The sequence below is a fragment of the Eulemur rufifrons genome, chromosome 17, assembly GCF_041146395.1.
Source record: "Eulemur rufifrons isolate Redbay chromosome 17, OSU_ERuf_1, whole genome shotgun sequence".
Lineage (NCBI taxonomy): Eukaryota > Metazoa > Chordata > Mammalia > Primates > Lemuridae > Eulemur > Eulemur rufifrons.
In genome coordinates this window covers 28,794,582-28,811,576 of record NC_090999.1, presented here as the reverse complement: position 1 = coordinate 28,811,576, position 16,995 = coordinate 28,794,582, and positions in this window count along the sequence as shown.

Below are 16,995 nucleotides of genomic sequence, written 5' to 3'. Positions count from 1 at the left end.
ATCAAAGAATCTTTAAATCTATCTATAACCTATAATCCCCTGCTTTGAGATATCCTGCCGTTTTGGGCCAAACCAAGGTATACCTTCCATGTATTGATTTATGACTGTATGTGTAATCCCTTTCTCCCTAAAATGTATAAAAGCAACCTGTAACCCAACCATGGCAAGACCACTTGCTCAAGGATTCTTGGGTGTGGCTCTCTGGGCCATGTTCACACCTATTTGGCTCATAATAAACCTATTTAAATTATTTTACAGAGTTTTGGTTCTTTTCCGTTGACAGGCATCTGCTTATAAAAATGCAGAATCTCAGCATCTACCTCATAACTGCTAAATTAGAATCTGGATTTTAACAATATTCCCAGGTGACTCACGTGCACATTAATGTTTAAAAAGCATTGACTTTCTATGTACAAAGATTTTAGGGCTTTTTATTTCCTTTCTTTGTCTTTTTAAGACTATCAGTACTTACCCATTTATTTATTTAAGAGATACTTACTGAGTACCAATCGTGTTCTGGGATCTGTGAGAACACTAGCAATAAACAAAACAAACATGGTTTCCTTGGCCCCAGAGTGCTTATAGTTTAACAGAGAACTAGATAATAAACAAGTAAATTACCTATAAATAAAAATTGTAGTAAATGCAAAGGAAAAAAAAGGAACAAATCTATGATCTTGATTTAAAAAGTGAGTGGGAATTCATTTAGACATAGTGGTTGGGGAAAGTCTCTGAGTGGGTAAGGTGACAGTGAGACCTGAAGAGTACATCAAAAAGTTAGCTGTGGGCAACAGACAAATGCCAGATTTACTCTTTTTACCTTGCTTGCTCTCTTGATATACTTCTCCCCACTCTGGTCTCTCTATCTGATTCTCCTATTTCAATATCTGCTTCTGAACCATATTGTTTGGCTTCTACTGCAACTTCAAGTCCAGTTCTGCAGCCTCCTGGACCTCAGCATTACTTGTAGTAATTAGGTAAAAGACACCCCATACACCAAGTCTGTGACCCTGTGAAACTCTTTTGACTATACTTACCACCATCCTTTTCCAAACAGAGAGAAATGTGAACATGATTCTAGAATAAGGCTTAAATCATGCAGAACTTGGATTACTTTTCTTAAAACAATCCTACATAGGTATGTAAACATTTCATCTCTTAGCAGCCCTCTATTAAAAGTAGAATCATGTTTCTATCTGAGCAGAGTCTGTATTTCTGGTTGAAGACAGGAAGTGTAGACATTCTACTTAATTTAGTATGTGGTAAGGGTGACATTTTTGTGATAATTAGGAAGTCTAACTAACTCTCAATGGCCTGGTATACCATAGCTACTTGAAGGTGGCTGTGGGAGTACTCTCAGGAGAAGTCAGACTTTTTCTCAAGATACAATCTTAAGTCTGTTCAAGTATATAAACAAATGATTCAGGATGGATTCAATGTCATAAGTTTGATGATTTGGGCCCAAAATATTCCATTGCTCCCAGAGAGCATCAACTTTTTCATAACCTATTTTCTTAGTGATAACATTATTGGGGGTGACAGGGTGAATGGGCTGTTAGACATTTCTAGCTTCAGAATGCTGGCTCTGTCTCTACTAGCTGTGTGTGGTCCTAGGCAAGTCCATTTATCTCTTTGCCCCTCTGTTTCATCATTATAAAATAAGAACAAACTTGTGAACATTATGCTATGGATAAAATAATGTATGTATTATATTTAACATGGGCTGGCTCAGTGTAGGTCAGAAATAAGTATTTGTTGAATGAATGAAAGAATGAACCAACGTATAATGTTAATTCCTATATTAGCCACACTATTGTGATATAATAAACCACTCTAAAATTCAGTGGTTTGAAACAACCATTTATTTCGCTCATGATACTTGAGGTCAGCAATTTACGCTGGGCTCAGGTAGGCAATTTTTCTAGTCTTGGCTGGGTTCCTAATGCATCTGCGGTCAGCTGTGTGTCAGGTAAGTGGCTTAAGCGGTTTTGCTGAACCTGGCTGGGCTGTTGGTCTCTGGAGTCTTGGTTGGGATGACTCTTCGCTCTGCCACGTGGTCTCTCATTCTCCAGCAGGGAGTGTCAAGGTTGCAAGAGAGGATCAGAGGCATGCAAGGCACTCTAGAGGGTGAGGCTCAGCAATGGTCTACAGCCATTTCCACATATTCTATTGGTCAGAGAAGGGTACAAGGCCACCCATGTTAAAGCTGTTAAGAAACAGACTCCACCAATTGATGGCAAGAGCTGCAAAGGGGATGGATATAAGGAGGTAATAATTATAGCCATTTTGAAAAAAAATTTACCAATAATTACCCTTACATAAACCTTTCAAATTAAAATAGTTGCAGAACACATGCCCAAGTAAAGGGAAAAAATAGCCTGTTATATATAATTGTTAAGTATAAACCAACTAAAATTTGGAGGACATCTGCCTAATGATTTCTGTGTAAGAAAAATTGAAATTTGATCATTCATGCTAATAGTAGTTAGAAAAATGAAATAACTTTTGGGACAACTCCTAGTTTTTAATCATCCATATATGAGTGTACATATTCTCCTATGTAGCTATAAATATTTAAGCAATATTAAAAAGAAATGGGGAAAATGTAGAGGTAGGCAACTCTTAAAATACAGTGGACAGAGCTAATTCGGATGTTCCCCGCCTTCATTAGCTGCCCTGCCATTAGTGTCTCCAGAAATGATTCCAGTAACAATCAAAACAAAACAATCAAGCAAAAGACTAACAAACTGAAGCTAGATATACGAATAGGCAGTATGAGATACAGCAGGGTGACTATAAACATCAAGGATATCATATTCTTCTTGAAGCTTAAATAGGTCAGAAAAAAAAAAAAATCAAGATCTTGCTTTATGAGCCCAGACCCTCAGTGAGAGTCCTACTCTTTTCTTTGCCATTTTATTTGTCACTGTTCAGTTAACTCCCTCAGACAACTGCTTTCTCATAGGTACACCCGTATCTTTCTACAATGATCAGTTTGTGCTCAGTAACCGTTAGGAATCTTTATTTCTCTCTCGGACCAATTCTTATGTTATGAAAATGAAATTAATTATGGCTAATAAACTCAGTGTGACCCTCATTAAAGAAAATATAAAATAGGAGAGCAGTACCACCAATTCTGAAGACCTTGGAAGGGTCTGTGAGTCCTTACCATGATTACAGAAGCCTCCATCTGCTTTTCAGTCTCTTCTCTAATAGTTAAATGCCCTTCTCAAACACAGAATAAAGGATACTTTTAAAACTGTTTCTTAATCAAGTAGTGCAAAGAAGCTACAATTTCTTCTTGAATATATAGCATTGCAGTTACACTGAAGTTTAAATAGACCTCCATAGGTACACCTAACCATAGAATCTGACAGTGTTCATATAGAAAAATACATTCAGAATACATAACAACAGAATTAAAAATGAAATTCTGGAACAAATTCATTTTACCTGCTACATAAAGTAAGTAAATTGGATTAATTTTTTAAGTGAAAATGTTAGTTTTGCTGCATAAAATTTAGAAATATTTAAACAACATAGGGAATCTTAAAAAAATAACAAAAACTAAAAGGAAATTGCAAAGCAAAAAGAAAGTGGTTGCAAATTGTCAACTCTTCTAGATTAATCTGTGAATTTAGGACTAAACCAACAAAAATAGGGTTAGCTGGAGTACTGTGTGTGTGTGTGTGTGTGTGTGTGCGTGTGGCAACTGGTAGTGTAATTCAGTCCAAGTCCAAAAGCCTGATAACCAGGGCAGCCGATGGTGTAACTCTCAGTCTAGAACTGGTAATGGGGTGAGGAAAATGCTGGTGTAAGTCCCAGGTTGGAGAACCAGGAGCTCTGATGTCTGAGGACAGGAGAAGATGGATGTCCCAGCTCCAGAAGAAAGAGAGAAAATTTGCCCTTCTTCAGCCTTTTTATTTTACTTTTTTGTTCTATTTGGGTGGCCCCTCAGGGGATTGGACGAAGCCTGCCCACATCAGAGAGGCAGATTTTCTTTGCTTAGTCTACTGATTCAAATGCTAATCCTTTTGGGAAATTCTCTCATAGTCACACTCAGAAATAATGTCTACCAACTATATGGGTATCCTTTAGCCCAGTTAGGTTGACATATAAAATTAACCATCATGGTATCAAAGATATATGATGTTAGTTTATATATTAGTTATGCTTTATATTTACATAAAGAGTATTAGATGACAGATCTTGTTTTGTTTCTTATTTTGTTTTTTCACTACTCAACATTATATCCCAAAGATCTATTTATTATTTTGGGGTAGTGGTTAAAACATGATCTTTCTAGACTAGAATTCCTACATTCAAACTCTGCCTCTGCCATTTTTTAGTCACGTGATTACAGCAAATTATTTCACCTCTCAATATCTAAGTTTCCTCATTTAGAGATATCATAATGGAGATAACATTGGCCTAAATGAAAATAATACAAGTAAAAACAGGACTTGACAAACAGTAAGTATTTAATAAATATTAGTATTATTGTTATCATTACTTATGTCAGGTTTTAGTCTGAAACGTCAGTTCTTTGCATGCTCATGGCCAAAGAATGACCAGACACACCAAAGTTAGACAAGCAAGAAAATGAGGTTTGTTGAGGAGAGAAAGATAGGATTATAGGGCAAGAGTAAGATATAGATTTAAAGAACATGGTACATACGCCACAGGTGACGACTGGACCCCTTGATGCAGCAAAGTGAGAGCCAAAGGAAGGGCACAAAGAGAGAGGTTGGCTATGGTCTGCATCTTATTTTATGGTGCCTGGAAAGGAACTTCCCTCAGGGTTCAGAGGTCACCATGGAAACACTTTGATTGGACAATTGGGAGTCATGTGACCTGAGCCTTAACTAGCATGTGGGTTCTAGGTCACTTTCTGGACTTTATGGTACCCATGCTGCTTGGCCTGTGGGCTAGAGAGTCCTCTGCATTCGTTTGCAGCTGGTGTGCCAAGTTCTGATTAGCAGATTCATAGGGTATTCCCTCCTCCCCCAGGTATGGAGAATTAGAGTTGGGCAGGACCAAGATGGGGGCAAGAGCACTCACTTTCGTACCTAGGAGACCTGGTATCTCTCACTATCTACCTAACACTTAGAAGTGCATTAAATGTTTGCTATTATTGCTATCATCATCATCTAGTTCATTGTTTCTGACCACTGAATAGGACTTTCATATGCATCCACTCATTCTGTTTATTCAATTCCCCAATGTTGTACAACATATAGATTCTGTGTTAGTCAGCTTGTGCTGCCTTAACAAGATACCAGAGACTGGGTAGCTTAAACAACAGAAATTTATTTTCTCACAATTTGGAGGCTGGACGTCTTAAGACCAAGATGCCAGCAGGGTTGGTTTCTGGGGAATCCTCTCTTCTTGGTTTGTAGATGGTCATTTTCTTGCTGTGTCCTCACATGGCCCTCTGTGAATGTGCATGGAGAGAGAGATTTTTGGTGTCTCTTCCTCCTCTTATAAGGACACCAGTTCTATTGGATTAAGACTTCACCCATATGACCTCATTTAACCTTATTTAATCCCTTAAAGGTACTATCTCTAAATACAGTCATATTGGGGATTAGGACTGTAACATACAAATATTGAAGGAAAAATAATTCAGTCTGCAAAGTACTCCAATTCCCTTTCCCATCATTTCTACTTACAAATTTGTGCGAGAATTTCCCTGGAGCACACACAAACAATTAGTACTGGCAAGTCACAGAGTATGTGCTAACTTGGTTCCACTAAATACTGCTAAATTGCTCCCCAGAATGGCTGTAGCAATTATACTACCACCTAGTTGAGGCAGGGGTATGAAGGCCTGGACATTTTAGGATAATTCTGGATTATTCTGAAGTCCACTCTGGATCCATAACTCCTTGTGGGGTCAGCCAAGCCTTTATTGAGCCTGTTTCTGACTTCTCCCAATCCTATTTCTTTCTCCTTCCAGCCACAGATGTTGATCCTAAGGGCACACCCTAATAAATATTTCGCATGCTGAATTTCTCTCAGAGTGTGCTTCATGATATTTTTAAACTTTAAAATACAAGTAATCTTATATAATTAAATTATGTTAAATAATTTGAATGTGCAATCTCAATAAATGGACACAATACTCTGATGAGAAGCCTACCTAATTTTGAGTTATAAAATGCTTGTTTTTAGGAAAATACAGTCTGTTCTTCATTCTGTTCTGCTTTTTCTATTTTTGAAAAATTAGTTTCTTCCCTGCAGATTTATAAATGGAAGTAAAATATTAACAGGCTAAAAAAGCCATTTTCTGACTGTAGGAAATGTACCATATTTATTAAAACTGAAATTCATTGTTTGTAATGAGTCATCTACAAGCCTATAAATTATATTTCTGATACTAATCTAGAAGGAAATAGCCCATTATTTTAGATTCAATAGGAATGCTAGTCAGAGAATAGTAACATAATGAAACTAAAGACTATTAAATAAGTCATCTTTCAATTGAGCCCATCTGAGAACCACTCAGAAATATAATCTTATTGTGATATAGATCTTTGCTCCTGTGTGTGTGAGACTTTGTGTGTGACACTTTAGGCAGTCATTTAACTTCTGGGGTTATATACTTGTTATATAACTTGTCTTTTGCCATCATTATGAGATCTATGGGACTTAGTCAATAACTGTAATTACTTAAAGGCCTTTAGAGATAAACACCATAAAAGGCAGTGTTCCAGGAAATTTCAATCTGAGCCCATTTTGCCTACCAGAAATGTTTCTATAACCTTGCCTACCCTTCCTGGTGTCTGTCCACCCTGTCACTATAAAATGCAACTTGTCCAAAAGGTAAGATAACATAAGACCAAAGGAGGAAGCCACTAATTCTGCCTATGAATGCTGGAGAAGGCTTTACAGAGGAGGTAATTCTTGTAAGTTTGAGTCTATTCTAGAAGGATGGATAAGAGTTGTTCATGCTAGATAATTTTTAAAAAATCATGTAAACAGGTAATTCTGGCTTTTCTTCTTTGAAGAGTTCCAGAAACTATAATCATCTGGAATCATCTGAACATAGACAAAAGAAAAAAAAATATCTCTGATGGTGAAAGAAAATAATAATGAACAATTATGAACATAGCCAAGAAGAACCAGAGCTAGCTTCCTTGGCCATCACATCTCATACACTGTGAACAGTTATTTCTTGGTTAAAAGGAACCCCCTAGTGGTCTGGCTCTGTCTTTAAAAGTTCAGACTTTTGCATGACAGCCAAGGCTGGCTGCTGTAGCACTTGCAGGAAACAGAAGAAAAAGTAAAAAATAAATATGAAGCAGAGGGAAGAAAGTGGAAGGTTATGTAAATGATGGTGGCTTCAGGAATATAGTGGAGATAAAAAGTAGAAACGCAAATGCAGCAGCCATGGTGGCAGTAAGCATCAAAAATGCTGAGGAGTGAATAGACATTAAGTTAAACAGGTTTGTTCTTTATGAGGACAGGGAAATGGTGTGAGGGGGAGTCAAAAAGGCCCTGGATAGAATTTTCAATCAAATAAAAGAATAGGAATTATTTGTAATTTTGAAGACAGAATCACATTTTTAGGATCTTCAGTTGTCATAGCATCATTTTTTTTTAATCTTTTCTCAAAAACAGCTGGAATTTACTTTCCTGGGGAATACATGTTTGCCCAGGATTCCTTCAATTTACTATCACACTTTCTTAGATGCTATCGTTGTTTTCTTCAATGTTTCCTACCATTTCCATATCACTGGTCATTCATTCTTTGTCAGAATTAAAACTAGAATAACAATTCCTTGGAATCCTTTTTAAATTCCAAAATATAAAGTTATCTATAAGACACAAAAATTTACGAATTTTTTTCCTGCTTTTAAGTGCGGTGTCACTTATTTTTACTATTGGATACTTTGTCTGTGTGCCTTGTTTAAAATATTTACAATAAAGTATTGTTCCTTACTATTCTCTGATTGTTTTCTAGGATTCTCTTGCTATTAAATTGCTTATGTTTTCTTTCTGCTTTATCTTTTCTCACCTTACAAATTAACATTATTTTTAACTAAAGAATTTAACTTTTGAAAGTTAATCAAGAAAAAAAGTACATTTTATTGTGTACTTCAGTAGGCCAAAATTGAGCAGATGTAAGTAACAGAAACATGTCTTGATCAATACCCTTGGCTGCACTGCCAGAGAAAACCAGCTGGATTCCATTTTCTAGGCTGGTTAGCCAGTATTAACAGCCTACACCTGGCAAATGGCTACTGCTTTCCACATGTTGACCTCATCATCATTTGCTCCTCCAACATGAATTCCTTCTGTAAATCTCCAAAGGGTCAATTCAGAATGTAGTAAGCTTAAAATAAGCTGGGTATAGATGTCTGTTTAATATCCAAAGGCAATGGAGAAAGTGAAGAAAAAAAAAAAAAAGAAAAGGAAGTCTAAAATGAAAGAAAGAAAACTTCTTCACTGAGGAGAAAGATTTTTGTAGATAGTTTTGTATGATGTCAACCTAACTCAATTTCTTTGAAAATTTCCTTTCTTATTCACAGGGGCTGGTCTCTGCTTTCCTGTTTGTAGTGTGTGACCCTCCCTTCTCTACGTCAACATGTTTGATTGGATGAACATGGAAACCTGACCCAAACTGGGCTAATTTGTTTCTCCTCCTAAATATTTAAAATGGATATTCAGACATCATCAATTATTCTTTTAGAGAGGCTGAAAATGAAGTGATACCAATTGGAGAGCTGTATAGAGGCTGCTTTCTTTCTTCTCTTTCTTCCAATGCACTGGGAACAGAAAAATCAACTTTTCAGGGGGTTTGGGAAAGGGCGAGAGGACAGGAGAGAAGAAGAGAGGAGAGGAGAGGAAAAGAGAGAGAGAGACATGGAGGCTGAAGCCAATGAAGCCAAATGACAGAGTGAAATTTCTTCCAGGGTTTTGAGAACTTTCCAGTTTCTCATTTCAATTCATTATGAGGTTTTTCATTTCTGTTCTAGGATTTTGTGAGGAATCACCATACTTTATAGATAAATTCTCCTTTTTTCTTAAGCCAGTCTTTGGTTTCTGTTACATGAAACCAAGGTTTTAACTAAAATGAATGACCAATGAAGTTAGATAAGAGGGAAAGAAGTGAAAGATATATAAAGAAATCAAATAATAATTCATGGTGTCAGGAATCCACAAAGCAGTCTCAGGACTAAAATGTGTCTTAGGAAAACACTCCTTTTTTTTTTTCTTTTTTCGTTTTTATTCTTTTTTCAGCATATTGTAGGGGTACAAAAGTTTAGGTTATGTATATTGCCCTTGCCCCCCCACCCCCTGCATCAGAGCTTCAAACGTGTCCATCCCCTGGACGGTGCGCATTGCACTCATTATGTATGTATACACCCATCCCCTCCCCCACCCACATCTATTCGACACCCAATCAATGTTATTCCTAAATGTGCTCTTAGGTGATGATCAGTGAATCCAACTTGATGGTGAGTACATGTGGTGCTTATTTAGGAAAATGCTCTTTATCAACTCCTTCCTCCACATCACTTTGCATTATTCTTTAGCCTGGATGGACTGAGTGAGAACATAAGAGATGCAGATTTTGGGGGTCCAGAAATCTGCAATATGTCAGAATATCCCTTCTAAAGTATTAAACTAGTTATATCACCTTGAACCATGAGCACTAAAAATACTTGATGTTAATCTTTGGATTTTGGACACAGCATATATTACATTTGAATATGCTGCTGTAAAATATTTAGTAAATCATAAGAATGGTGTATTTAAGTGGGCCCAGGGTAAGGAAAGGCACTTCAGCAAGTCTAGAAGGCAATACAAGCTGCTCTGTCCATTGGGAGTATGACTCAGCAGGTTCAACAATACTCAAAATTTCTGTGGTAAATAGGGCTTCTGGATAGCCTCAAAGATTAACTTAAGAAAATAAGAGAATCACAATGAAGACCCCTACAGTTTTGGAAAAAACCATGTCCTCTTCAGATAAACTATTCTTTGAGAAACAGTTCCTGGTTTGGTACTGGCCCCTTGCAGAGTCTGAATGCCCGACCGTGGGACATCAAGTGACCACACAATTAGGTTGCCAGTCATGAACTATGTGTTAACTAGTCCATCATGCCACAAGGTTGGGAACATACAGCAGGAATCCATCATCAAATGGAAATGGCATAAAAGAGATTAGGTTTGAAGAGGCATGGAATGCACCAGTAATTTGTGTGAAGAGTTAGCTCTGACTCCTATAATAGCGTCTCTTCCTACATTGCTTCCTGTTCCTCAATCTACATTCATTTTTTTTTTCTTTTATAACCAGTTGACTAAGGCGAGAAAAATTCAGTTCTGGTACAAATGGTTTTTCATGATACAGTGGCACCAGCCACATTTACAGTCACACTTAGGGGTGTCCCAGAAAGACAATGGTGAAGAAAAATCCTTCCAATGGGCACTAAGGTGAGCAGTATATTTGTTTGCCTCTTCTTTTCACTTCCTACCAAACCTTCCTCAATTTCTCCAGGCAGATTATTTCCCTCTTCATACTCTCATAATGTCCTGTGTAATGATGATATAGCACCTCCTGTATTTTCCTGGATAGAGCCGGAACTCATTCTACTAAGTGAAGTATCCCAAGAATGGAAAAATAAGCACCACATGTACTCACCATCAAATTGGTTTCACTGATCATCACCTAAGAGCACATTTAGGAATGATATTAATCGGATGTTGGGCAGATATGGTGGGGGGAGGAGATGGGTGTATACATACATAATAAGTGCAATGCTCACCGTCTAGGGAGTGGACACACTTCAAGCTCTGATTCAGGGGAAGGGGGGAGCAAGGGCACTATATGTAACCTAAACTTTTGTACCCCCATAATATGCTTAAATAAAACAAATGTCCTGTGTATAGTGCTAATGCTGACTTATCACTATATCACAACTTTCTTTGATCTTGTCTCAGGTGTGATCTTGAAGGCAGAGCCTAGGTTGTGCCCATGTCCCCCTCATCTAGAAAATCCTTGGTACACAGTAAATGCTTGCTAACTGTTCTTAAAACCTCCTTATGGTATTAGCTGAGATCAGAGAGCCATGTGGTTTAGTAACAAGACTGGCTTTGGAAACAAAGGGAGAATCCTGCCTCCGCCTCCCTCTAGTACCCTTTACACATCAGGTAACATTCTGAAGCTCAAAGTCTCTACATTTCATCTGTGAAGGAGGATAACATTTACTTCATACCAACTCACCAATTGTCTGGGGGGGTGGTGTGGGGAGGAGGATGAGACACCTTTGTGGAAGTGGGATAGGGTTTTTCTAAAGAAGTGAGATAATCACACTTTGATGGTTTGGAGAAGGAGGGGTTCTCAGAGAGAAAGGTGGATCTGAGGATAGGAGATGGGGAAGGTACAGACTTGGGGCATGTCCATGAGAGGAACCCCTGTTAAGGTTTTACTTTTTCATGGTGGTTCACTTGCTCCTATGGATAAAAATGATATTTCCCTGGTAATGTAATTTTCTTTAGCTAATCACAACCTTTCTGCATAGCCTTGTTTGGAGGTGTTTTGATGAATAATGGGGAACAGGGTGTATCAAGAAGTTTGATCTACCCAGATTCACTGCATCACCAATTAAGAGAGGTCTATGGTCCGGTTCTGTTCACTTGGAGCAAAGGGGAGAGGCACAGAATGAACTCACCACGGCAGTCTGGACTCAGAAGCAGACATTTGGCAGTCTCTGTTTTTCCCAGATATGAATCTAGATAGTTGTCTTGAAGATACAGGAAGATGATGCTTGTGTTCTATAAAGATTAGCAACACTGAATATGAACTGTCTGCCTGGATTAGTAAGTGCTCAGTAATTGGCTGCCTTTTGTTAACATTATATACATCCAATCTAGGCATGTTATTATTTGAAGGTAGGAGAGCACTGAGCATAGAGCATGGGCTATGAAACTGTTGTGTTTGTGTTAGTGTTCTGGTTCTAATATGTATTAATTTTATGACTTTGGTCAAATTAGTTAAACAATCTGATCTGTGCCTCAATTTCCACATCAGTAAACTGGGGATAATAGAAATTTACCCCATGGGATTATTGTAAGGATAAATATGTTCATGAGTGTAATGCGCTTAGAACAGTGTCTGGCATATGGTTAAGTGCTGAATAAGTGTTAGCTAAAAATATTCTATAACCTTCAAAAATGTCATGCATTAGATGACATTGTAAGGTTGTGTAGACTCAGTGGTATGCTGGAGCTGGTTCTGAGTCTCATGAGAGCTGGTTGTGTCACCTCTTCCCAACTTTATGTGCAGCGATGAAACATTGACAGCTTAGAATTACCATATTGGTAGTATTTACACCATGGAAATTGGAAAATGGTACAAATCTGAACTTGTTCCTCCCCGCCACCGACCCCCCTAAAGAACTGGCTGTTAAACATTTACTAGCGCACCACTGGTTCTGTTTATCAGAAAAGAGCCTTTTTATCTTTGGCAGGTGATTCTTTGGGTCCATGGATATTATACAATTATTTTTCCATCATATTTTCACACTGTGAATAGGATCACAGAAGCCTTTTCCCCATCCAGTAATGTTATAGCCTGAATTGTTTCTAGAACTTTGGACTAGTCAGAGACTCTGGGTTTTCCCACCATTTACTAGTTTATTAACTTTGGGAAAAATCTCTTAGGTTTTCTGAGCCTTTGTTTTCTCTCTTATAAAATGTTAAAAATATGTATGACTTGCTTACAACACATATTTTTTATTTTTGAATAAAATAACACATTTGACAGTACTTTATAAAATCAGAACACTATGCAAGTTATTTTTATCATATGGTACCATTTAAAGGAAAAATAACAATGAAAATCTTTCTACTTTGGATTTTTGACTATAGTACTTTTGGGGAAGTCAAAGTGAATACAATTTCCTGAAAAATCATTTCATCCTTACAGAAAAAGCTGCTAAAATCTCTTAATGCCCACAGAGAAATCATGTAGAGATTCTTTATTTTGTTTTAAAAAAAATCAATAGAAAATTGCTTTCCATGTATTCCTACAAAGACTGGCTTCCTGGGACTACTGTGCAAAAAGTTCTATTCGAAGTTCTGTCTGGGTGAATTTTTTTTTTAACCCAGCAAGCAGCAGTAAGGAGTGAATTATTTTTGTCCAGGTAATAACAGGTAAATATTATTCTGTAATTTCACACAAAATGTGCTCCTCCTCATGAAGAGTGATATAAGCATTTCTTGGTTTTTTAAGCCTCAGATTTCAGAGAAAACCAGATGTCTCAAATAAGGATGAGAATTTGTTAATACTGATAAATCTCATGTGTTAATCATTATCTCCTAGTCTGTGGGCTGAAAAGGGGGGAAAGTCAAAGTCTGTTTCAGCAGGTAGATAGGGTCACTGTCACTGAGAAGATAATGAATGCTCTAAGACCTCTAAGCCCTTATAAAAATGTCATCACACACATAAAAAAGTAATGTAGCTGAGTTAAGATGAGAGGAATCTGCGATTATTTCGATCACACAGATGCTTTGTCTTTTATTTTTTAGGAAGTTTTATTGAGAGAGTAAGAATTTAATGTCATCATATATAAAGACACTTTGTTCAGATTCACATTCATCTGAAATTTATTACAACTTTATTTTGTGCCAAGTATACTACTCTTTTTAAACAGCTTTTCCCAAGTGTTAATAGATACAATATAATACTGGGTATTCTTTCACCGCTTTATGTCTCATTGTTAAATAAATTAGGAAATGATGTGTTAAATTTAAACAGATTTTTTTTAACTGCAGAAACTTTAAAATGCCAAAATGTACTATGACTCCCCCAGAGGAGAGTGTAGTATGAGGTGCTTTCCAAACTTATTTGACTACAAAATCATCCATTAATGAACATTTTAGAGGTCATGCATGTATTCCCCAGAATACATGCTGGTAAACCCATTCTAGGTGGTTGTTAAGTGAGCTAGCAAGCAGAATGTGGCAAAGGCCATTATAAAGTAGTTCAGAGAAGGGAATGATCACTTAAGGATGGAGGGAATCAGAGGAGGCTTCATAAAGTATCATTTGAGCTGGGCCATGAAGGCTGAGGGTAATTTTGACAGGCAGGATTGGTAAGTGGGAGCTTTTCAGTTAGAATAAGAGGCATGGGTTTTCTTCAGATAGGAGGAAAATAAATAAAAAAGAAAAAAAAAAAAAGAAGAATAAGAGGCATGGGCAAGAATATGGGAAAGCTCAAATTTTGTTCAAGCAACGGCAAATGTCTCTTGCTACATCTGTAAGGAGATCTTCTTAGGGTCAACTGAACATTCACCAAATGACTACAGACCACACTTGGTCCCAAGCTGCTCAGAAGGAAGTAGGACAGGAAGGATGTAGCAGCAGGCTTTCTGCTTTAGAGTCATAGTCATGGCAGCAGTCTATGAAGCAGTGTACACAGCTGTTTATACAGCTGTCCAGCAGCTGTTTTCTTTCCCCTTCATCCCCAGTGACAGCTCAGATCGAAGGGAAGGTACTGAGTAGGTGAAGGAGTCGCCCAGGCTTAGAAGCTCTATGCCCCACTGGAGCCAACAGCTCTTGTTACAGCTCCACAGGCAAAGCTTCCAGTGTCCCTCTGGGGGACATGCTTAATTACAAAAGTCATCATACTCGAGTCCAAAGTATGGTTTATCTCCAGCTATTTATAGTTTCTCCCCATCCAGATGTAATTTACCAGTCAGAGATCATTTTAACCATTAGCAATGTTGCCTTTGTAACATAGTTGACATAATACACTTATTAGATTTCACACAGAGCTTGAGTGTTAACCAAAGGTCAAAAATCTTATTCAGAAGCAGTGCCCTTTACATACAGCTCTGAAATATTAAACTAGCAAAGGAGACTGGGACAAATTATGTGGGATCTTGGATTCCAAATAAAGGGCTTGGATTTAAATAATTTCCAGGTTTTTTTTTTTTGTTGTTGTTTTTGTTCACTATTTCCTACCTTAAACAAAGCACATGAAAAGACATATTTTGGTGTAAAAATATGTAAATATTATGGCACTAGAATAGATTTCAGTGTTAGCATGTCTTACTAGAACCATTGAGAAGTTTAAATACAGAAACACATGTGTAGCCATCTTCAGCATGCCGTTTTCTATTTTGTGAAATAGAAAAGACTGCTCTTTCAATCCACAGAAGTAGGTAGGCCTTCCTTTTGCTTTAGTCCTCATATCTTAAAGCACCTCATATGAATGGTAAGCCTGTAATATTATAAGGCTAAGTCTCACATGGTGTGCATGAGAAATAAATAGCTGGTGTTTATAATGGTGACATTTTATTTGTTTTGTCCTGTAAATGTTAAGGCAGTATATGTTCCAATATTTTAGTAAAAGAAGGGACACAACTTGCCAAGGAATATTTCCAAATCAGGAACTCCTGAGGCTTCACCTCATGGTTCTTTTGGGTAATGGCTGCTCAAAGGGCAAAGGCAGCAGGTGGAGAAAGTTTTCTATACTGATTGTAACCCTCATGTATTATAAAAAGTTGTGGCACTTTGCATTCAACTTGCTGAAGCAATAAATAAACAGTTATTCAGTGGGTTTATCAATGCCATCACCAGACTCCTGCATCTCAAGACCCAGTGTCTGCACAAGAACCGATGGTTCAGTAGCCACCCCACCTGGTGCCTGCTTCCTGTAGCAGGAATCTATGCTTCATGGCTTTATTGCTCTCTGAAACTCCTACACTACCTACCTAGCCAGCCTCCCTTTGGGGCCTGACATACCTGCTTCCCATGATGACAAGTAGCTAGTCTGACAAACTGACTTGTGCCAATGGGTGAACGGTAGAGGGAGAGCTGCTTTTCCTCCTTCCAGACAATATGCTCAAGCTAGAAATGTAGCTTAAAGACAATACCCACCGCACCCCTCTCCCATACCCCACACCCATGTCATTCAACTCCTGTGATACATCCAATACATGGCTCTGTGAGCCTCTGCGCATGGGGAGTCACAGCCTAAGGCACAGTCCAGATAAGGCAGCAGGATATTTTTTAGCTGGGCTCTTGTCTCCTCAAAAAAGAGAGGGAGGGAGCTGCCTCCTTTGTCTTTCTGTATTTCAGCACATTAAAAAAAAAAAAATCTTCATACTCAATGCAAATATGTTTAAACCAATTGTGCTGAGCTCCCCCTATAATGGGAAGAATTCATAGTATACAGTCTGGTTTAGGAGGCTTTTCATGTTGGTGTTTGACAATAGAAGTGTTAGGTAGATAGCGAGGGATTTCGGGTCTCCTAGGGAGGAAAGTGGGTGCCGCTGTGGTTTACCACCGCCCCCTCGCCCATGGGCTTTCAGAGAGGCTCATGGGAGATCCGCATGCTTAGTAAGACTCAGCTCACATAACTCCCAACTGTCCAATCAAAGTGGTTCCATGGTGACACCTGAGCCATGAGGGAGGTCCCAATCCAGGCACTATAAATCAAGGTCGAGACCATAACTAAGTCCCTTTTTTGGTCTCTCCCTTTTGCTGTGTCAATGGGTCTGCTTGTTGTTGGTGGTGTATGTATCTGACTCTGTAAGCCTGTATCTTGCTCTTGCTCTATAATCCTATCTTTCCCCAATAAACCTAATTTTTTTTTTTTTTTTTTTTTGAGACAGAGTCTCGCTCTGTTGCCCGGGCTAGAGTGCCTGGCTTCAGCCTACCTCACAGCAACCTCAAACTCCTGGGCTTAAGCGATCCTCCTGCCTCAGCCTCCCAAGTAGCTGGGACTACAGGCATGTGCCACCATGCCCGGCTGTATTTTTTCTATATATTTTTAGTTGTCTGGTTAATTTCTATTTTTTTTTTTTTTTTTTTTTTTTTTAGGAGAGACGGGGTCTCGCTCTTGCTCAGGCTGGTCTCGAACTCCTGACCTCGAGCGATCCACCCGCCTTGGCCTCCCAGAGTGCTAGGATTACAGGCGTCAGCCACCGCGCCCGGCCCATAAACCTCATTTTTGTGCTTGCTTTACTTTGGTGCGTCTAG